The sequence below is a fragment of the Sminthopsis crassicaudata genome, chromosome 2, assembly GCF_048593235.1.
Source record: "Sminthopsis crassicaudata isolate SCR6 chromosome 2, ASM4859323v1, whole genome shotgun sequence".
Lineage (NCBI taxonomy): Eukaryota > Metazoa > Chordata > Mammalia > Dasyuromorphia > Dasyuridae > Sminthopsis > Sminthopsis crassicaudata.
Window position 1 is genome coordinate 246,747,423 of NC_133618.1, and position 23,630 is coordinate 246,771,052.

Consider the following 23,630-nt stretch of genomic DNA (forward strand, 5'->3'; position numbering starts at 1 on the left):
GCTACAAGCCCAAGAAATTTTGTCTCCAATAAGAAATCCCATTAACCAAAACTTCAGATGAATCCTAAACAAGTATTTACCATGATCTTATATTGATAACAGCAAGAGATTTGTCCCAGAGAATTCACAGCTTACCTTTAATTAACATTTCAGCATCCTCAAAGGACATTGCGGTTTGGTATCAGACTTCTGAGTTCATGGTTTACCTGCCTTGATGGTCTGACTAAGTGTGCTTCCTTTAATACCCTGCTCAGACATCTGGATCCTTTCTGTATCCTAGTAGCAGTATTTCCTAGCCTGTCTGTTCTTTCAGGAAGGAATGGATGAAGTCATTTTCAGTCCCATTTTTTTCCTTTGGTATCTATCAGCAATGTGCAGTGCCATTCCTTCCCCTCATGGTAGGGTTCAGGTTGGCTGGCACAACAGCCCTCAGCACTGCTGTTCTGGTTATGCTGAGTTAAGTGCACAAACGACTGAAGACCTAAAGCTCATTGAATTGCCCATTTCAAACTGGATTCCTTGGCTGAGATGGTGCTCCAGAACTGCAGAAGACCTGACATGTTTGCAATAGAGAGGCCTCTGTGCTGCCTTAAACAAGGAATGCTATTAATAACTCTGAGGTTATCGGGGAGAGACTTGCCCTCGCCATAGGTCTTTGTGCTTTTTCTAATTTTATTTTGACTTATCTGCTCCAGGTAGGGTCGTTAAAAATCATGGTGCTGAGACCTTCCAAGATAATTAAAAGATTTGAATATTCAGAAGAGAGAGTATGGAATAAAATGCCTCAATTTCCCCTCCTCAGTTTCCCTTAATTGTTTTGCCTCAGGTTCCCTGAAGCCCCCCCTTCCTGGCTCTTAGGACTGAGATAATTGGGGCTGTGGAACTCTGGCCACTCTGACATTCCAAAGAGTTCTAAAACTCTAGATGGTTTATCTCAAATACCTAGATGGCACTCTCTATCTTTCCTGGCCCAGACTGCCTGTCTCCTGCTTGACCACCTTCTTCACTCCCAACTTATCGGAATTTATGGTCCTTCCTGGAATTTCCACTCATCCAGTGCTCTGCCCCACTCCCCTTGCCTTTGTTTCTCTGATTGCTGGAGCCCTAAAAAAGTCTCTGGCATTTCTTACTCATTGTTGGATACTTTGAGACAAGAGTCCAATCCATCTGGCTGGTTATGTCTAGTATGGCTGGTCTAAATTCTCCACAATTAAAATATTAAAAACCTTTAATCTCTGTCTTTCCTCAGTTTCTTGAGCATTACAAGAAAAAAAAAAAAGGTGTTGGAGTCTTGGAGGTCTCTCCTGCAACCTCCCCCATTCCTCCCACTCTGTTTCCTAGGTTCAGTGTAGGGTAGGGGAAGATTAGCTGCTCCCTCTGGCCAGGAAGCAGATAGGCAATGGACAGGGTAGGCTGGGGACAAAGGGAGGAGAGAGAAGAAGGTCAGGGTGGTTGGTTGGACTGGCTGGTGGTAAGATTCCTGAGTTGTTTGTTGAGTTTTTGTTACATGGCGAACTGGAGGAGGAGAAAGAGGAGGAGGAAGAAAAATTCATTCCTGTCAGTCCCAGGGGATTTGTGGTAGTGTTCTGTCCACTTAAGCTTTTCTGACACACTTGGCAGGTATCATGCTGTTCCAACCAGGGGACTATGCAGCCATCGTGGAATAAGTGATTGCAAGGTAACTGCTGGACATTCTCACCCAGCATATAGTCATCTTTGCATACAGGACATTCTAACCCTGAACCTAAGGGTTCCTTTGTAACTTATATGGTGGGAAGGGCTTGTATTTTCTCTTTGTCTGTTGGTGGGGGAACTGGTATTATCAAACTAATTAAGGAACTGAAATGACAAGGAGGCCTCTGTGCTGCCCTAAACAAGGAATGCTGTTGACAACTCTGGGGTTATCAGGGAGAGACTTGCCCTTGCACCTTTTCTTATTTTATTTTGATTTATTAATTCCAGGTAGGCAAGAGTGCCTGAAATCCTTGGTGTGGGGCATAACTTTTTTTGCCAGAAGAAATCAGTTCATTGAACTCAATGTGTCTGGGATCTTGATTTTGGCCATGGATAATAAGTGAGGCAATCCTGCCACCTGAATCCCAGGGAAGGCCTTTTCCTGGGTCCTTCTGGAGTCATTTTAGGCTCTGTGTAATGATCGCATCCAGGCCAGCACCCCATGCATACTCTATTGTATTTGAATACATAACATCCCAAGGACCCAATCCCAAATTTGGTATTGTTGCAGGTGCAATAATTCCACTGACCAATTGTTGAATATTCCTGTTCTGATCCATGGGAGCTGTAGCAGAGTTGGAACTATTTTCAGTATTTCTGGTCTCTTCCAGAAGCTCTTCAATAAAACCAGACTCACACCTTGGGTAGATAAAATCCGGCAGCTGCAGGGAGATCTCTGTGGAACAGCAGTGCCAGAAGTACCATCTGGGCTGCAGGAGAGAGTTCTAAGTTCTGAAAATGCATTGAGCCTGGAGATGGAGTGTTATATGTGAGGAACAACACGGCCAGTGACACTGGATCATAGAAAAGAAGAGAAATAAGTTATAAAGTTCCTGGAGAGGTAGAAAAAGGCAGGTTAAAAAGGACTTTAAAAGTCAAACAAGGTATTTCATATTTGTTCCTGGAGGTAATAGGGATCCACTGATCAGGATTGGTGAGTAAAGCCAAAATAAATAAAGGCTTCAAAAGAGAAAGAGAAGAGCCCTAGCTTTTCCTTCTGCTAGTCTCATTGAGGCCTCCTTTGAGCCCTCCATCTCAGCTCAGAAGAACTAGAATATACCATGTGACTTTGACCAGACACTCAATATTGCATGACATGAATTTTGATTTCCTAATTTCCAAATGGAATATTTTGTGTCAACTGCAGGATCACTAAGTAAAGGACAAGGGCTGTTTTAAATCACCATTTTGCAAAACCCCTATCAATAAGCCTCAATAGCAATTAAATAAAATTTTCTCAAAATCATTATAATTCTTTCCAAAATTTAGACAATAAAGTGAATAGCCAAAAAAAGTCATCACTTGACCATCAGCACTTTTCTCTGAACTTACCTTTTAATGACTGGTACGACTTGTTTCTACATCTTTATCTTAAAACTTTCTACCATGGTAAAGAGTTGTGAGTTTGTGCTGCCTAGCGTCGTCTCTGAGAACTACAACCAGTCAACTAAGAAAGATTTATTAAATGTGTTTTGTGTCAGACACAGCCCTAAGTGCTCAGGATACAAAGAAGGGCAAAAGCTATAACTTCTGATTTCAAGGAATTCACATTTTAATGGAGAAAACAACATATAAAAATATGTATATTCAAGATAGAAATACATATTTATACTATATATGTATATACATATGGATGTCTTTATATGATATATGTATGTTATAGTATGTATAGTAAGTATAGCATGTATAGAAAGAAAAAAGAAAAAAAATGTTAGGGAGACGGGGAAAGAAGAAGAGAAGTAGAGAAATGACAAAATGAGAGAGAGAAAGAAATGAAGGGAAGAGAGGGAGCAGGAGAGAGAAAAACTTTCAGAGGGAAGGTATCAGGATTAGTAAAATGGGGTGGGGATGGGGTACCCTGCAGAAAACAGGATTTGAGCTAAATTTTGGAGGAATCTAGGGAATATAAGAGTGGAGGTGAGGAGGTTGAGGATTTCAGGCATAGGGGAAAGGCCACGCAATCCCAAAGACATTGGGAGATGGAGGGTTATTTATGAAGGACAACAAATAGGCCAATACAGATAAGATTATGGAAGGGAGTAAAATATAGAGGACAATAAAGATAGAAGGAGTAAAGTTTATAAGGGCTTTAAATTCCAAACAGAAGACTCTATACTTGATTCTGGAAGTAATTGGGGACCATCAGAGTTTAACAAGTAGAGAGGTAACATATTTTGACTTGAGTTTTAGGAGATCATATTGGCAACTGAGTGGTGTCTTGTAACATTGGTAGATTCCAGTGGAAAGCTTCTTCCTACGTACTTATTGCACTCTATTTTGCTATAGTTATTCCTTAAAGAATTTTCAAGAATTCAAAGTCCATATCCTACTAATTTTTGTAAATTCTAATATCTAGTATAGTACTCTGCATACAATAAGTTCTCAATAAATGTTGTTTAATTATATATTGAATTTGTATTTAAATATTATAATGCTGGTGGACACAAGGTGACACAGTTGATAGAGCACTGGGTTTAAAATGAGGAAGACTCAATCTAGCTTAGCTACCAGCTATGTGTCTCTAGGCAAGCCTAAGTTCCTCATCTATAAGAAGAACTGGAGATGAAGATGACAAATCACTCCAGTATCTTTTCCAAGAAAACCACAAATGAGATCACAAAGAGTTGGACATGACTGAAATTAACCAACACTAATAGAAAGCCTGATAAGATAGAGGTGGATATCCTTAATAATGCTATTAGTAGCAGTTGTTATTCTCCTATTATAGCTCAATGATCTTGCTTTCTTCACTGTGATAACATATCAACAAACTAATTACTCATCTCTTAAAATGATCAGAAATTTGCTCTGGGCTATTTAAAATGTGCAAGGAATTTTTTTGTGAACCATAATGGATTCTGAAAGAGAATCTTACACAAGCTCACCCCCTTCCACTTGTATTTAAATAGTCTTTTAGGAATATAGAGAGGAAAGAAGAAATACTAAAATGAATCCTCATAAAGTAATAGAATATCTTTACTCTGATGTTTCTTGCTCTTAGAGAAGTCCTCCATAATTCATTCTTACCTGAGGCATTCATTGGCAAAAGAACCTGCTTTTTCTTTCTCAAAGAAACAAAGCTCATTCTTCTTGAAAGAGGTTTCCTTGATGTATTCAATTTTTAAAGTGTAAAATTAAAGGTTGAAGTTGCAAAAAGACATTTCTAACATTTAACACATACGTGGATATAGATTATTTCTCTTTTATTAATGAACTACCATCTGGTAAGATGCACCAAATTTCTAAAAATCTTTGCTTAAAATTGAAGCAGAAAAAGAAAGAAAGAAAGAAAGAAAGAAAGAAAGAAAGAAAGAAAGAAAGAAAGAAAGAAAGAAAGAAAGAAAGAAAGAAAGAAAGAAAGAAAGAAAGAAAGAAAGAAAAGAAAACCCATACTTTCAACTTCTTCTGTAACTTCTTAGAATCGTGCCTTCAACTCTTCCTGCTGAAAATATTGTAATAACTATTTTCTTGCTCTTCCTGATTTATCACTTATTCATCTTTTACTTAGCTGGATTGCTTAAATAATCTTACTAATGCACCTCTTTGATGCATCATTCAACTACTCAAGTACTTTTCATGGCTTCTCTTTGCCTCCCAAATAAATTAAAATCTTCACATTTATACTCATGAATCTTGTTCAAATTATTTTTAAAATTTTATGACATTATTCCACAAGCTACATTCCAGACAAATTGGATGATTCTACATCCTATATTTCTGTACCACCCTCTTCCATCATTATGCTTTTTGTATCATGGAGTCCCAATGCCTGGAACAGACACTCCCTTCTTTATACCTTCCTTTAGAGTTCTCAAAACATTTGCCAGATTATGATAAAATAGATATTCATCTTCTGTCATTCAAAATGATAGTTCATTCCTTAAATTTTCCCCATATCTCTCCTTTACACTTATCTCACTATTATATGTGTGTGTGTGTGTGTGTGTGTGTGTGTGTGTGTGTGTATTCTAAGTATTTGTATGTATCTTTTTTGCCCATTAAACTGTAATTTCCTTTTAACTTCTCTTGGTTTATTTCCTATTCTATAAAATGTGAATAATAACACCTACCTCATATGATTTTTGTAATGATCAAGTGAAATAAACCTTAAAATACTTTCTAAATGCAGTCTATTTTTAATTGAGTTAAATAGCACAGTGGAGAGAGCACTGTCAGGAAGGTCCGAGTTCACATCTTCCCTCATCTACTAGCTGTGTGCTCCTAAGTAAAAATTTAGTTTCAACTTCAGTTCTCTCATCTCTAAAACAAGTTCATTAACAAAATCTAACTCTCAGAATTTTTGTGAGGCTCAAATTAGATAAAATATATACAGTGATATACAATCTACAAGATTCTACACAAATGTTGGCTTTTATCGTTATCGAGTTATATGCTGTATCTCTCTTCATATATCCATAGAGGAATTCCACTTGAATGGCTTGGGCTCATTCTTAATAGTTATTTGAAATGAATTAAATGAATTTATTCTAGAGGTAGTAGTGGTCCAATACTTGCAGAAGAAATAGAAACTTGCATTTCTATAGGATTTAAGGTTTTACAATAAGTTCCTTAAAACAAGCCAGTGAAGTAGATAATCCACATTTTGTTACCCTCATTTTTTCACTCAATGATATTTTTTTCCAAATATATGTAAAGATAGTTTTCAGCATTCATTTTTTGTAATATTTTGTGTTTCAAATTTTTCTCCCTTTCTCCCTTACCTCCCCCTCCCCAAGGTAGTAAGCAATATGATATAGGTTAAATGTCATTATCCCTATTTTACAGATAATGAAAAAAAGTTGATTGATTTCCCCATGATTAAAGAGCTAGGTATTGTTCAGTTGCTTTCAGTTTTATCCATCTATTCATGACCCTTTTAGTTCTTTTGTTTTTGGCAAATATATTGGAATAATTTGCCATTTATTTCTCTAGCTTATTTTTTATTTTTTTATTTTTTTACAGATGAGGAAACTGGAGCAAACAGAGCTAAGTTATTTGCTTAGGGTCATATAGCTAGTGTCTCAAACCAGATTTGAAGTCTCCCTAATTGTAGACTTGACTCTATTTACCATACCATTTAGTTGTCCTAAAGAGCTACTATTTCATAATAAATATATAAAGAGCCCTTTATAAACTTTAAAATACTATATAAATATTAACTCTTGTTATCAATAGCAGTGGTGGTGGTGGTGGTGGTGGTGGTGGTAGTAGTAGTAGTAGTAGTAAGTGTCTGAGGCAATATTCAAAGATAAGACTCCAGACTCCTTTTATAGTCTGCTGAATTAATGTGCTGTTGCTGATACTAGTGATGATCTCCTAAATTGAATTCTAGAAAATAAAGCAATTACTAGATATGAGGATTTGTTCATATCTGGATATTAGTATTTATTCAGATTTATAGAATCAGTTTTTAAGAATTTTTAAGAGGAACAAGAAGTTCCTTTGAAAGAAGTTCTCAAAAGCACAAATTTTGGAGTATTAACTCTTTAGGAAGAACTTAATTAAATCAAAGAAAAATTATAGGATTATGGAGTTAAAACTTGAGGGGACATTAGAAATGTCTTTGTTCAATCTCCTTATTTTATAGAGGAAGAAACCAAGACCTAAAGGGGAAAAGTGTTTTGTAAAGTGGGTGTAAAAATAGCCTACTAGTAGTAAGTTCATACAGGTTAAGAAACAAAGACAGATTCCTTGACTCCAGCTTCAGAACTTTTCCTACCCATATTCTGTTGCTTCTCTCATCAAGCCAACAAACCAAAAAATAAAGTATTATTGTTGTTCGGTTTTTCAGTCATGTCTGACTCTTTGTGACCCCATGGACCAGAGCACACCATACCCTTCTATCTTCTAATAACTGTCCATCAGTTGGAAAATAACTTAATAAATTGTGGTTCCGAATGTAATGTGATATTACTGTGCTGTAAAAAATAGCAAATGTGATGAATGTAGGAAAGCATGAGAACTATGAACTTCAGAATATATTAAATGGAACCAAGAAAACAAAATATAACAATGAATTCACTAATATATGGAAAGAGCAATAGCAGTTAAATGAAACTGAAAGTGATACAATGATTAATGATCAAGCTTGATGCAAAAAAGAGATGAAATAATGTACATCTTTTTATTTTTTATTTTTGCAGAAATGGAGGGACTTAATATGGAACAGACTCTCAGACTCGCTTAATAGGTTGGTTAGCTTTGCTTATGTTTCCCTCTTTCTTTTATATTCTTTGTTACATACTATTTGCTGTCTTCATAGGGGAGAGAGATATAGTTAGTAATGAAGCTGATGTGAAACAAAAGATATAAATAGCTTTTTTTTTGTTTTAAAAAACATTAAATCAGAGAAAATTGACAGCATCCAGATAGTTCCTCATTTAATTGAACAAACACTTATATAGTACTTGCTGTGTGCAAAACACAATGCAATAAGTATGTTATAATTTTAGGGATCATTTCTACATTATGTGCATTTTTCCTTTTTTTTATTATAGCTATTCATTTACAAGATATATGCATGGGTAATTTTTCAGCATTGACAATTGCAAAACCTTTTGTTCCAACTTTTCCCCTCTTTCTCCCACCCCTTCCTCCTGATGGCAGGTTGACCAATACATGTTAAATATGTTAAAGTATAAGTTAAAGATTATGTATATTTTTTTTTAAAAAAGAACATAACATTTTAATGGGAGACATTGAAAATGAGATTCAGAACAAGACTGTAATTAGCAGCCAATGTGCTAGGAAGCAATAGCCCTATCTTTGGTAGTGGTGTGAAATACTTGAATTTAATATTTTTAAGTCAGAAAAGAATGATTTCCTTTGTTGGGCTACCTACTAATTGTGCTATAATGCTTTCTACAGTTTCATCTGTTACTGCTAGGAAATATTAATGCAATACTTTAGTCTGGGGAATCAGCACAATGATTGTTTAATGTAGACATAAATCCCTACACTTACCTCAACATATAATAAAGGATGAAGCTAATTTTAGGGTTGGCATAATGACTCAGTCAGAGAAGACAATATTAACAAATGTCTCTGACTTTAGTAATTGGGAAGAACATTCATTTTAGGAGACATCAGATGTCATTGAATTTGCATAAGGGATTAGATATATGCAAAGATAAACCTTAACTACTTCTTTTACATTTGCTTCCTTCCATGGTGTAAAGATTGTTTGACCTAAATAATAATGAAGAATAATAGTATTAATGGCTTTAATTTCTGTAGAACTTTAAAGGTTGTAGAGCATTTTAGACACATCATATCATTTACCACAGTCCTGTGAAGAAGGTGAAGATACTTGCTAGGACCCAGATTTCCACCTTGTAATTTCCACTGGAAACCATAACACCTTAATGTAGTCTCAATAATCACATGAAACAATCCAGCCTGCCAGAGCACTGGAAGGTAGTGAAAGTTTTGTTATTAAGATCATAAGTTTAGAGCTGGAAGGTAGATCAGAGGTCAGCTAGTTCAATGCTCACTTCTTACAGATAAGGAAACGAAGACCCAGAGGGATTAAATTATACCTCATATTATATAAGTAGTAAGTAGTCAAGCCAATATCCAAACTCAGTTCCTCTTACTCCATATTGAGTAATCTTCTTATTGTCATGTTATTAAAAGTGGTAAAAAAAATAACTTAGTTTAAAAATTTCAAAGTATTCCTGATACTTGCTCTCTTGAAAGACTAGAAAAGCCTTCAGAATATGTACTTTGTGATTTTTCATTTTTTTCATTACTAGCGTTGAGTAGCATCTTGTAAACATTATGCATTTCAGATACATCTATTGAATGAAATGAATTGAGTATTAATAAATAAATGAATAGTAATTTCTACATTGTACAGTTTGGTACAGGAAGAGCAACGTAATAAGAGCTTTTATGAGATACAGAGTTGGTATTTACTTCCCCCAAAACATCAGAAAAACTCAATTTTTTAGCCCTGACAGAGGTCAGCCTAAGATTGATTATCTGATATTTGAGAGATTGTGACAAACAGGAGTAATATTGAAAGACAGGAGAAGGCTGAATGTTTCCCCATTGCTAAAAGGGAAGAGAACAGCATCAGTAAGTTATATGCAAATTAGCTTGAATTTTTGGGAAAATTCTAGAACAGATCATTAAAGAAATACTTTATGAATATCTAGAAAAGGTAGCATTGATTACAAAAGATCCAATATGAATTTCTCAATTTCTGAGTGTACTTCACTAACTTTATTTCCTTTTTCAAAAAGTTGTTAAACTAGCAGATCAGAAAAATGCTGTAAGTATAGATTATTCAGATGTTAGCAAAACATATGATGAGATAGAACATTTTATTTATTTGTAAAATGTAAAGAGAAGTATGGCCTAAACAATATTACAATTTGCTAGATTCACAAAGAATAGATCACTAACGATTTAATGATTGGCCATAGATCTCCAGTGAAGTGCTTCAGGGGGTTATTCTTGGGTCTGTGTTTAATATTTTTATCAATTATTTGGGTAAAGGCATAGATAGTATACTTGTAGAATGTTCAGAGAGCACAAAGTTGGAAAGGCTAGCTATCGGATGAATTAGATGAATGTGTCAGGATTCCAAAGTATCTTGACAGGCTATAACTTTGGGTTGAAGGCAATAAAATAAAATTCATCAGCTAAATGTCATCTTATACTTGGATTCAAAAAGATAACCTTCACTGGTATCAAGTGAGAGAGACAGTTGGTTAGATAGCAGTTTATCTGAAGAAGATTTGGGGGTTTTAGTGGATGACAAGGTCAATATGAGTCATCAGTGTGATGTAGTAGCCAAAAAAATACCAATAGGATCTTCGTCTACATTAAGAGAAGCAAAGGTTACCAAAAATAAGACAGACAGAGAGACAAATTATTAAATATATGTCAGGCACTGTGCTAAGAACTGGTGATATAACAAGAACAAAAACAGTACATGCTCTCCTGTGTGTGTGTGTGTGTGTGTGTGTGTATGTGTGTGTGTGTGTGTGTTTGATTGTCGAAGTACATTAGATAAATGGCACCCTTATTAAGGTAGTTGGAGAGGAGACAGAACTGTCAGGAGAATAAGAATCAGATATCAACTTATAAGAAGATGATAATTTAATTTGATTCCTTTCTCATCAGACCATGTCTAGATTATTTGTATCAATACTGGCTCCTTAATATACATTAGATATTGATAAACTAGAGAACATGTAGGAAAAAAAAAACTATTGTGAGATCCTGGAACTGGAGATGTTTAGCCTAGAGAAAAGAAGAATCAGAGGCTATAGGTCCATAATAACTGTCTTAAAATGTTGAAAAGATTGTCATGTGAGAGAGAGATCTGCCAAGGAGATTAAGGGTGAGAAATTACAAACTCTTAGGTGGATATAAGGAAAAACCTCCTAGCAATTAAAGCAATCTACAAGTAGAATAGATTGTCTTTGGAAATAGTGGGTTCTTCTTCCATGGAAAGCTCAAGCAGGGACTGAAGGTCCAGTTATTATATGTGTTGAAGTGAGGATTATTTTTCTGATGTGACTTGTGATAGACAGTCACTAAGGTCCCTTCCAATTTAAAAATTCTCTGTTTCTGTGATCTGGCTTTGGCACTGGTCAGGGTTATTAATTTAAAAATCTCCAACAGATCCATCCAAAAGTGAAATAGACTGCCTTTGTAGGTGGTGAATTCTCCATATTTGGTGATATTCAAGAAAAGCTGGATGTGGATGTTTGTGGCAGAGAAGATTTCTGTTATTAGTTTAAAGATCTCCAATAGATCCATCCAAAAGTAGAATAGACTGTCTCTGAAGGTGGTAATTTCCCCATATTTGGTGATGTTCAATAAAAGCTGGGATGTGGATGTTTGTGACAAAGGGGATTTCTGTTTCACTCATACATTTATTACCTTTCACTTTCCTTCTAAATTTTAGCTTCTGGTTTGTGGAACTGAATAATTTTCATACACGTATTTATTATATTATTATATACTATTATTATTTTAACAATCTAATTATTATTTAATATTTAATTAATTTAATGATTAAATTAATTAAATTATTTAATTGCAATATAATAATGTGTATTATTACATATTATATGTTATATACAATTTTATACAAAATAACTTACTGTACATGCATTTCAAAAAGAATAAGTTACTATAAGCTTTATCTTTTCCATTTTGAAGGACAGTAAATCCTCAAATGTCATTCAGGAAATAAGTCAGGCAAAATAGTGTGACAGAAGAATGTAGTAGATGTGGAATCAAATAATATGAGTTCAAATCCTACATTTTCCACATATAGATCAATTTGAATGATTTGCTTCCCTGAACTTCAATTTCTTAGACTTTAAAATAAGGAAAAAAAGACTTGACTTACACATGTACAGGCTTAGTTCAAGTCCTTGGCATTTCTCACACAGACTATATCAATAGTCTTCTAACTCATCATTTTTGTACGAAGTCTCTCACTATCCTCTACAAATCTTACCATGTTACCCCCCATGATCAATCACCTCCAATGAATTTCTAGTGCCTCAGAAATAAAATATAAATTTTTTTATATTTTTATATACTTTTAAAGTCCTCCACATTCTGCCCCCAAACCATGTATCTTTCCTCATTAGGCATTCTCCTTACTTTCACACTTTGAGATCCACAGAGGACATCTCCACATAGGATACACCATATCCTGTCTTTTTAGTTTTTCACTGACCAGTCTTGATGCCTGGAACATATCCCATCCTCAGCTTTGTCTTATGGAATTCCTCCCTCTTTTAAAGATGAAGTCAAAAACCATCTCTTCATCCAATCTCTCCTGATTTCTCTCAACTGTTAGTGTACTCCCTCCCAAACTATTTTGAGTTGAATGACCTTGTATTTATTAATATTTATGCATTTTATATTTATATTCTATGTATTTGTAAACTTATGTGTGTACTTGTATAAACATAAATATCAACTTATTGGGAAAGAAAATAATGAGCATGTATATGCATATATTTATACACACATACAAATACTTGTTTCTTCCAGCAAGGTCCTTGAGAAATAGGGATTATTTCATTCTTTGTATTCATTTCTTCAATGCCCGACACACAACTGACAATAAAGATTTAGGGACAGATTGATAGAGCGATGAGTTCTAACGTTTCTTTCAGTGCTAAAACTATGATCTTAATGGTGTAAAGTTCACAATTGTTAGAAAATTTAAAGTGGACTAATGAGTTGACCTGATGAACTAAGAGTTAGCAGAGAATGAATAAAAAATAAAAATGTAAATTCAAGAATTTTAACCTTTCCACATATCCATTCAAATAATTGGACCTAAGAAACACTGCTGAAATGTTCAAAGTCGCCATGATCTCATTTTGTCAAGGTACAGATGGGATTTGATTTGTTCCCAGCATTTGTGACTTCAAACTGGTCTTCAGTCTACTGCTTTCTGCAAGACCAGAGCCTGAGGTTTGCTTTGTTTTTGCATGCCTAATAAGGTCTCTGTTTGAGATTTGGCTTGCTTATGTACAGGAATAAATATTCATTTGGGGTGGAGAAAGACTGGGCTATGGTTGTTCAAAACCCTGGGGATGTGGCTTATGCTTGTTAGTTTTGACCCTCCTCCTTTATGTGCCCACATAGCTCACCATAACACCAGGGCCAGCTGTCTGCCTTCAACATATAAACAGACATCACTACATTAAAATGGCATGTGAGGTCTTCTGCCCCACTCAGATAGTTATTGAAGGAAAATAACTAAGGAGATGGATTCTAAGTCCTTGGCAAAGCTAAAATCCTTTGTTAATGCTAAATGATAATAAGGGTGGCAGCCTCCTTTGGTGATGGAAAATTAATGTAAATAGGGTCTTCCCTTCAAGCTCAATTAAAGCAAATTAGATTGGATTTACGTGGACTGCTCCTCAAGTATATGGATCCTCACACACTGGGCACAATCTACCTTTTAAGGTATCTCTGTTCTCATTACTAGAATGCTGGTGAATACCGTGTGCTGGCAAACATACTTCCATCCATGACTGCAGGGGGAGGGCATTTTCTATTTAAGATGTGAATTCTTACCTGTTTCCACTCTCATGAAGTGAGGTACTTAAAAATTTGATATGTCATTACCTGTGACCAAGGCTGTGATATAATTAAACATATCTTTGAATAACAGGAAAAACATCTTCCTTTGCTGGTCTGTAATTAATGGAATTCCAGTTTGGTAGGACATTCTAAAGAACGTGCTCCATGCATCAGAGGCAGAATGTAAGCTCCCTGAGGACAGGAATTATTTCACTTCTATTTTTATATCTATGCCACTTAGCACAATCCTTTGTAAATAATAATCTCTTGATAAATGCTTATTGAATGGTTGATTGATTAGTGTTTAGAGTTTTAGACTTGGACTATAATCTTTCCTAGATGAATGGGGTACTGTGTGTAATCATGGGCCAGCCATTTGACCACTGAGAGCCCCAGTTTACTTGCAAAGTGATAGCCTACTTGAAAGAGAAGAGGAAAGAGCCCTTGTAGTGAAAGCAACTGCTTTTAAATCCAGGATCACATCTATTTCTGTGACTTCCAGTAAGTCTCTTAAGTTTTTGTTTGTTTGTTTGTTTGTTTTTTGCCTTCTTTTTCTTCTTTTATAAAATGAAAAAGGTGAACTAGATCTTTTCTAAGATCTCTTTTGTTTTTGTGTGATAGAAAAGATAGAGTGCTCCACTTACAGGCAGGAAGTCCTAGGTTCAAATCTTGCTTTTAATATTTCTTACTTTTGTGTTGCTGGGAAGGTCTTCTCTAGGCTGCAGTTTCTTCATCTGAAAAATAAAGGGTTTGGATTAGATGATATCAAATGTGTATTATCTTTAAATTTATGTTCGGATCATGGGTCTATAAAGCTCTAATGCTCATAAATGAGTGAGCTATTTTTAGAATAAAACTTCAGGCCATGATGAGGATCATGGGAATACTCCTAAAACTAAGCTAGATTACATTTTCTAGAAGACAGTGGGGAAAGAGGAAATGGTGTACTTATAATTTACATAATCTTGTTCAGCCAAATTAGTGAAAAAAGGAATATTTCAATGTGGATGCCTAGTGACAGAAAAAATCTGTCATCCTTACATTGTGCATTTTTTTATTGTTGGATTGTTTAGTTGGGTTTAACTCTTTGTGACCCTATGAGCATAGTCTATGAGGTTTTCTTGGCAAACTTAACTGGATTCTTTCCCAGTGTGTCCCTGTTTTTACAGATGAGTAACTGAGGCAAAAGGGGATATATACACAGCTAGTAAGAGTCTGAGCCCAGAACTTAGGTCTTCCTAACTACAAACCCAGTACTCTAACAGCTAGCCCCTCTTGTTGTGCATACATAGTTGAAAAATTTTGTTTGGGAGAGGAAAGATATGAAAACAAATCATGTAATTCAACCTGACATCTGGTTGTTTAGTGTATTTTGTTACTAAGGACTCACAGTTATAACATCTTAAAGCTTGATAATAATAGCTCACATTTCTATGTGTTTTAAACTTTGTAAGAGATTTTCTTCACAAAAGTCCTGGAAGGTAGATAATGAGAGTAGCATGATTTTTATTTTACAGGTAATTTCTGGCCTCTTACAGAAAACATTGTCCTAAGTTCAAGGTGCTCTGTGGGACTTCATCCACAAAGGAAAAAAAAAAACAAAACTCAGCATAGCTCATGAGTCTCTACCTTGCCATCTGGAATGAACAGATAGTTTAAAGCAGAGGAATTTAATGGAATAATAGAGTGTAAAAAATAGTAACAGAATTTCTTAACTTTCATACACCTGAAGAATACTCTTCCATGAATTCAGTGGAGTGACCCAGAGAGATCAAGTACGACATTCATATATATAGATCAAGTATAGCCGGTTCATACATATGGAAGGATATACATGTAGGGAATACAGTGGACCAAGGAACAGTTGTGGGGAAGCTCATGGTTCTGCTACCAAAGGGCCATCTTTTTCTCGTGATGTCACCACTGCTTTAATGGAGACTCCTTTCCACTGTGTATTATTTGCTACTGGCCCAACTATTGTTTTTGTTTCCCACTAAGCACAATGTCTTTACTCTTGTCTCTTGGGGATTGAGTCATGTTTCTCTTGCTTCCTGCTGCCTCCTAATGGATTTTAGATCAAGTCACCAACTGAAGTGTCCCCTTTTCCCTATAAGAGGAACTATGGCCACCTCATTCCCAAAGACAAAGTTTCAACTCTCTTAAAAAGGTAGGGCTATCACATTGTAGCTTTTTGGCTAGGGAAGAGTGTCTTTTTTCCTATCAGAGAGGTAAATCTATCAGATCTCAGTATTTTTATCTCAAGAGCTAAATTCTTTTGGGACATTCATGAGCTAGCCAGCTAATTAGAACCCACAGACATTTAGCTGGTCTCTTAAAATTCTCTTTCTTCTGCTAAAATTATCTGTGCCTTTGTCCCAGTCCTGTTTGTTAATTAAAATTAGGAAGTTACTTCCCATATCATTTTGGGGTTGCCTTTTTCTAAATACCAAGAGCCATATGGGAAATATTGGGGCTTGATTTAATCCACTCAGATTCTTTGAGTTTTTCCTTGCAAATGAATGGGCAAGAGAAGGCCAGGACAAAAAAAGGAAGAAGAAATGATGTGTTTGTAGCATGTATCTGAGAGACTCAGTAAATTAATTCTAAACTCTTTCCTTTCATATGCAAATATTGACCACAACAAAATTTCAAGGCTTTGAGATGTACTTTATACAGTTGAGGAAACTGAGACTGAGAGGGATGAATGATTTGTCCATGGTCACAACAGTAAAGAATGAAGCTTGGGATTATCTAGTGCTTAGTCAAATACTTCACAATAGGTCCCTAATGAAAATAATAACTCCCATCCATATAGTACCTTATAATTTATAAAGCACTTTCCTATAACAACCCCAAGAATTGGGTAGTAAAAACTTTTACATCCTGATTTATAGCTGAGGTATCTACACACATCAAACCCCTTTATAGAGGCAGTGCAAGGTACACTAGAAAGAGTGAGGGTGAACAAAGAACCAGAGGTTCTAGTCTTGTAACCCCTTTGCATGCATACTTGATTTTATCTTCCCTAGCTGATTACCCCCACCATTATTCCATTTTTCTTCTTATCTTCAGTCTCTCCTTACCTAAAGGCCAAAGTCTTCCATTGCATCCAGAGCCACCTCTACTTGTCCTGATCTCTGGACTCAGATGGGTCAGGAGGAGAAAGTGAGGCTGAAGACCTTGAATAACTCTCCCTCTCTCAAATCCAATTCACTTGCACATCATGGCATCACCTTCCTGATGTTATGGCCATTTTTGAGAATGAAGAACAAACAGCAACAGCAACAACAACAACAACAAGCCACTTACTACTTGGGTAATTTGAGTAAATCACATTTTTCTGTACATAAAATTAGAGGGTAGGGGGATTAGATTAGATAATATTTCCTCTCAGGTTTAAATATATGATCTTGTAATGATTTGGATAATTTTTGCCACTGGATTGATTCTTAGTGTATTTTTTGTTGTATCATAAATATAGTCAGACTCTTTCAGTCCTTAATATATGACATATTAATGTCCATATTTCTTAGACTTATATAGTGTTTTATAATATTCAAAATACTTTACTATATTTCCTTGTTAAAAAATTCATTAAGATAAATAGGATTGGCCATCTTTTCCACCTTTTGCAGATAGGACCTTGGAAGTTATTTAATTCAACTCCCACATGCTTTAGATAAGGAAACCCAGAAAACTTTGGATGCTTAATGATTTGCCCAGGGTCAGGTACTTAATCACAAAAGTGGAATTTGAAAGTGTCTTCTAACTCCATAGCATGTTTCTGCTCAAATAATGTAAAAGAAAAGAAATGGATTTGTATAGAGTTGGGGTTTGAACCCAGGCATTCTGACTGCCAGGTCAGGGGTTTATGTACATAAGTGACCAAATATTTAATTCCTTGGTGTGGAATAGTAAAGTTTCAGGGAAAGCAGAGAAATATTGCAGCTTATATAAATGCATGGGAGAATTCTACCTATAAATCAGAAAAGAGGAGCAGATGTAAATCAAATCATGGAAAGATTTATCTGGAAGAAAGATCAGAGAAATTAGCTGGGAGGTAGCCAGCTTTATAAAATGACTCACATTAGCAATGAAAGAATTCTTTTCAAGAGATATAAATCCAAAAGATGAACTTGAGTAGTTAAAAATAATAGAGTCACAGAAGCTTCATTTTATGCCATTAGATCTTTCTATGTCGAAAGGTTGGATTTGAGTTGGTATTTAATTTCATTGGTTCGAACTGAAATGCATTTTGGTCACATATACACAGGCAAAACCGGTTTACCAAAACTGTATACATGACAAAAATGTTAATTTCAATTCAATGTATAATACACACTTCATTCCATTTACAATTATGTGAGAAAAATCATTAAACTTTTATATTCTTTGACCCCATCCATCATTGGACATATACCCCAAGTATGTCAAAGATGGAAAGAAAAAAGAAAGATCTCCTATGCACCAAAATATCTATAGAAGCCTGTGTGTGTGTGTGTGTGTGTGTGTGCATGTGTATGTCTATGGGTGTATGTTAGGAAAGAATTAAAAACTAAATGAGTTTAGGAAACTAGCTGTTAGAGAAATGGTCAAATGAACTAGGGTCATAGATTTGGGATAGGAAAGGCCTTTAGATACCACATAAGTCGAGTCTCTTCATTTAACACATGAGAAAATTGAAATGAGATGTGGAATGATTTGTGCATGGTCACACATCTAGTAAGAGGCTGAAGCAGGGTATTAGCATATGTTTTCCTGATTCTAAGTCTAGTATACCATCCATAGTACTACCCAGCTAAATCTAATTTTTTGGTCCTTGAATGAAATAATGTATTGTATTGCTCTGTAAGAAATGACAAATATGAGGAATTTGAAAAAACACAGAATTTGCATGAACTAATACAGAGAATTTAGGAGGGCAATGTGCACAATGAATATAATTAAATTTAAATGAATATAAAATGCAGCCTAACTCAGACTATTATGGCCAATATTATTCATGGAATGCCCATGATAAAATGATTTTTTCTCTTTGGATGGAGAGGTGTGGACTTATGGGTACATAAGGTTGAATGTGTTGTTCTTTATGATAGCTTTATTTAATTTTAAACTTTTTTTTATTAAAAAGAGTATTTAGTGGGAGGGGATGTTCAGGAAATGATTATGATGTAAAAATTAATTAATAAAACTTTAAAAATCCAAGTTGTTTCCTACAAGTGAAAACTTGTTGATTTTAGCTGTTCCCCCTCCCTTCTTCTGAATGTGTGCTGAAGAACTCTACAATTCAAATTTTCAATCAGGTTCAGGGAGAATTTCTTCTATTCCTTCTTCCTCCCCATGTCCAAGTTTATCCCCTTCTCACAGCTATAAACAATGATTGCATATACTTGATAGTGAAAGCACATTTTTGTCTAGGTGAGCTTGAGACTGGTTTTCAAGGCCTTAGCAGCATTTTGGGCTTCATGTTTCTTTCTCTGATCACAGGTGATTGAAGAGCAATAATGAGAAGGTAGACTTTGTGTACCTGGTGCTTATTTGAGGACTTTGGGAATTTGCATGGTCCTTAGTGAAAATCAGCTGCCTGGCCAGAGCTGTTTCCTGTAGGTACCACAATGTTTTTGGTAGAGGAAGATAACCACCAACAGGACCATGGGCTTTGTAGGCTGTAGTGGCCAGAAGACCCAGATTATAAACTCTTTAAGAACTCTTTTCTTTTTTCTTTTGTATCCTAGAACTTAGCATAGTAAGTGCTTAATAAAAACTTATATAGACTGACTAACCTTGGATGAATTATTCAAACAGCAGATTTCAAAGTTCATGCATTATGGTATTCCTATCATGTTTTTATGTATTTGCTCTTATGTGTTTATGAATCTCTTATATTTTTAATATATCTATTACTTAAGAAAGTATAGCCATCTTATATCCTCTACCCACCTGTACTCCTCTATCTCTTTATCTACTTTCATTGAATTTGTCATTTTGGGCTAGTTGTTTAGTCACTGATTAGATAAATGATTTATACCTGAATGATAATTTCTTCAGCCAAGTAAACAGACTCTAAACTTCTCAGATGTTAAACAATAAAACACTAGGGATCAATTGAGTAGTCTTTCCTACTATTAAATTCACTAAAACACTTATGGTGGGAACTAATATGTCTTCTTGACAAATACTTCTTCCCAAAGAATTGGATGTTCGTGGCATCAAACAAACACTGGTGCTGTTAAGGCACATGCATAGTGCATGAAAATGTGACTTTACATTTTATAGTTTGCAGACAATTGGGGGGGGGGGAAACATAAGCATTGTTATAGAGTGAATGAGCAAAGAGGAATCTACATGACACATTTTTCTTTTTCTTTATAAAAAATAGGTTTTTGAAAGTGAACTTTTTTAAATTAACAAATACTTTTACCCCCTCTTCTTTAATCAACTATGTTAAGGTACTATGTTAGGCTCTGGGGATGCCAAAAAACACAAAAGGGGATCATTGTCCCTAGGGAGCTCACAATTCAATAAGGGAGACAACAAGCAAACAGATATGTACAAGAGAAGGTTTTCAGGATAATCAGGAAATAATTAAAAGAAACTAGGATCTAGCACTAAAAGAAGGTGTGAAAGATGTGGAAGGCTCTTTGTAGAAGATAGACTTTTAGTTGGATCTTAAAGGAAGCTGGGGAAGGCAGTAGGCAGAGTAGATGAAGCAGAGTCTTTGTGACATGCAAGCAGCCAGAGAAAATGCCCAGAGCCAAGAGTTTGGAATGTTTTGTTTGAGGAACAGCAAAGAGGCTAGTGCTAGTGGATCTAAGAATATATGACAGAGTAAGGTATAAAATGACTAGAAAGGTAGGAGGGGAGCTATGCTAAGAAGGGCTTTAAATGCACAGGGAGCCACTGAATATTATTCAGAAGAAGGGGCAGGATGTGACATGATTAGACCTGCACATTAGGAAAAGTTCCCCATTAAGAAAGGAAAAAAAGAAAAAAACAAAACATTTGTAACAAATATGTATGCCATTCTAAACAAATAGCAACATTAGCTACAGGCAAAACTGTATGTCTCTTATTGAGACCATGCCCTCTCTGTCTCTTGGTGGGTAGCGTTCTATTAGTCCTCTGGAATCATGGGTAGTCACTACATTGATTAAAATTCTTAAGTCTTTCACAGGAGCTTGTTTTCTTAATATTATTAAGCAATCATATAAAGAGGGAAACAACCCATATGTACAATTATATTCATAGTGGTTCTTTTTGTGGTGATAGAGAACTGGAAACTAAGGGGGAGAGCATCAGTTGGGCAATAATCAAAGAATAAAATAGGATATGAATATAATACAATATTATTGTGTTGTGAGAAAGTCATTTATCTCTGACTCAATTTCCTCATGTATAAAATGACAATAATAATAGCACCTATTTTGCAGGATTGTTGTGAGGCTCAGATGAAATGATATTTACAAAAAGCATTTAGTATATAGTATCTGATCATAGTAGGTACTTAATGCTTATTCTCTTCCCCCTTCTCTTGCTTCACCCTCAGTTTCTTTAGTCATTGGGGGCATATAACATAGGTTTCTTTTAGGAGTGAATGATTTACCATATGTTCTATTCTGGGAGTCTTTGCTCATCTAGATGGAGCAGTATGTATTTAGGATGGACAATATTGTATTAAGCTGGTAGATCGTAGCAGATGAAATACTACTGAAGATCCTTAAGCTTCCCACTTTTGAAAAAAGAAAAAAAAAGTCTTTGCATTCTGATTAAAAAAATTAAGCTACATGCTCTGATCAGTAAGTAGCATCTACAGGATGATGAGAATAGGTGTCACAGAAATGCCCAGGTAAATGAATGGTGATTTGAATTACATGAACATTAATGTCTTTGCTAAGAGAGACGAGAAAACCTATGCTCAAAATGATTTGGCTCCAGCATCATGGAAAATAGATCAATTCCCTTGACATCAACACAGCAGGGGGCATTTTAAGAATCTAATTTTAATGAATGTACAATTTGACTTTTCCACTATAAGGGAATTAGGACAGAGGATTTATATCTGACTTTCTAATTAATAGCCTAGAATGACTATACTTTTTAGATCTGATTTTATCTCATTAAGAATAAGCAGCAAATTGTTTGCATAATCCATTTACTGATTAGAATATCTCATCTTAGTAAGAGTATGATCTCATGGGGAAAGTGGCTATTTTTGTTCCAGAGAGAGCAGCATTATGTATGTGTTGTCTTGTTTGTTAGACTATAAGACCTTTGAGGGTCAGGGTTGTTTCTGCTTCTTGTTTTTCTTCCCAATACTTAACATAGTGACTAGTTTGTCCTCATTTTTGAAGAAGAACAATGACATAATGGGATGATGTTTTGGCTTGCATGTGAATTGCATTCAAATAAGGCAGAGTTACACAAAGTCCTCATCCTCCCTCTCTCTTCCACATCTTTGAATTCTAATGGTAGGACAAAATCAAGATGACTGCAGACAGCCTGACAGGCAGCTGATGACCTTGGTGCTTCCATGTTTGACCAAGCTCTGAAGGCTCACAGTACCTGTTCCAACCATGGTCGCTGGAACAAATTATTCTCATTTGCCCATTTTGCTGGGGGATGTCTTCACATGGATGGGGTGGATCTCTCCTTAATTCAATGATAGGTTTGAGGCCCTGCAATTACCCCTAACCTGGTTTAACCCATCTGCTGAGATGGTTTTGCTACACACCTTCTTAGAGCCATAGGAGAGAGGTGGGAGAGAGGTGTGCTCCAAAGGTTGATGAGCAGCCCTGAAAGGGCTGGGAAACGCTCAAACCAGAAGTCCTAGTCCTGGAATACCCCTATACACCTCTGGTATAGAGTAAGAATTTAATAAATGTGCACTGATTGGCTGATTTCACAAAAGGCTGAAATGAAATCTACATATTAGATGAAACATTTTCACATCAGACTCATCTGGGACTCTAAATAACAGGTGATTAATTTATAAGATGTACTCTTTTAAAATATGTTATGTAAAAATTACCTGATATTTCATTATTTCAATGTCACCCTTTCTCTCTACCACTGCAGAGTACAAACCTTTCATGTCTTAATGGACATGGTTGAAATATTGCATCCAAGCCTAAAGTCTCTCATGCTGACAGTGATTTAATAAAAGCAGACGTGGGACCAGATGGGCAAAGGACAATGCAAGTATCTCCTCCACTTATCCAAGTTCAAATTATATCCATATCAAGCTATATGGCTTCCTATGATCCAAAATCCCAAACCTTTCATCTGGTCCTCAGTGGGCTCATGATGAGCCTTTCCACATTTAGCTTGTTTGATTCTTGAATGACTGATGTGATCTATTTTCAAAGACTTTACAGCTTGGGAAGACTCTATTGGTGTAACTTAAAAAAAATCCAGGGCCAACATGTTACAAGGGGAAAAGCAACATATGACTTGCTTATGTACCAAATAATTTGTGTAAACTTAGAATCTGAAGAGACCTTACCCTGTCTAGTGGCTCTTTCTTATTTGCAATGACATCAAAGCATCTAGCAAGCAATGAATTGTGCTTTATAGTTATCTGCATATTGCATGTGGGGGCACACCTCATTCACAAACATTTCTCTCCAGACAATCAACACCAGGTTCAGGATGCTCTGTGGTTGTGTATTCACTGAAAATCCTAGCTCCCATCCCCACTTCTGGTATATTTACTAGCCTGTCAGAGAATATATGAACTCAAACAAGATGTTAAATCAAATAGCACAGTAAATGAAGTGACAAAAGAAAATATTGTCAGCATGTATACCATAGTACTTTCCTCCACT

At 35.6% G+C, this 23,630-nt stretch overlaps 1 pseudogene; it reads right to left on the reverse strand.

Moving 5' to 3' along the window:
- Positions 1-1,364: 1,364 nt before the first annotated feature.
- On the reverse strand, positions 1,365-22,381 carry LOC141552747 (E3 ubiquitin-protein ligase RNF126 pseudogene; annotated as a pseudogene).
- Between the last annotated feature and the right edge of the window lie 1,249 nt (positions 22,382-23,630).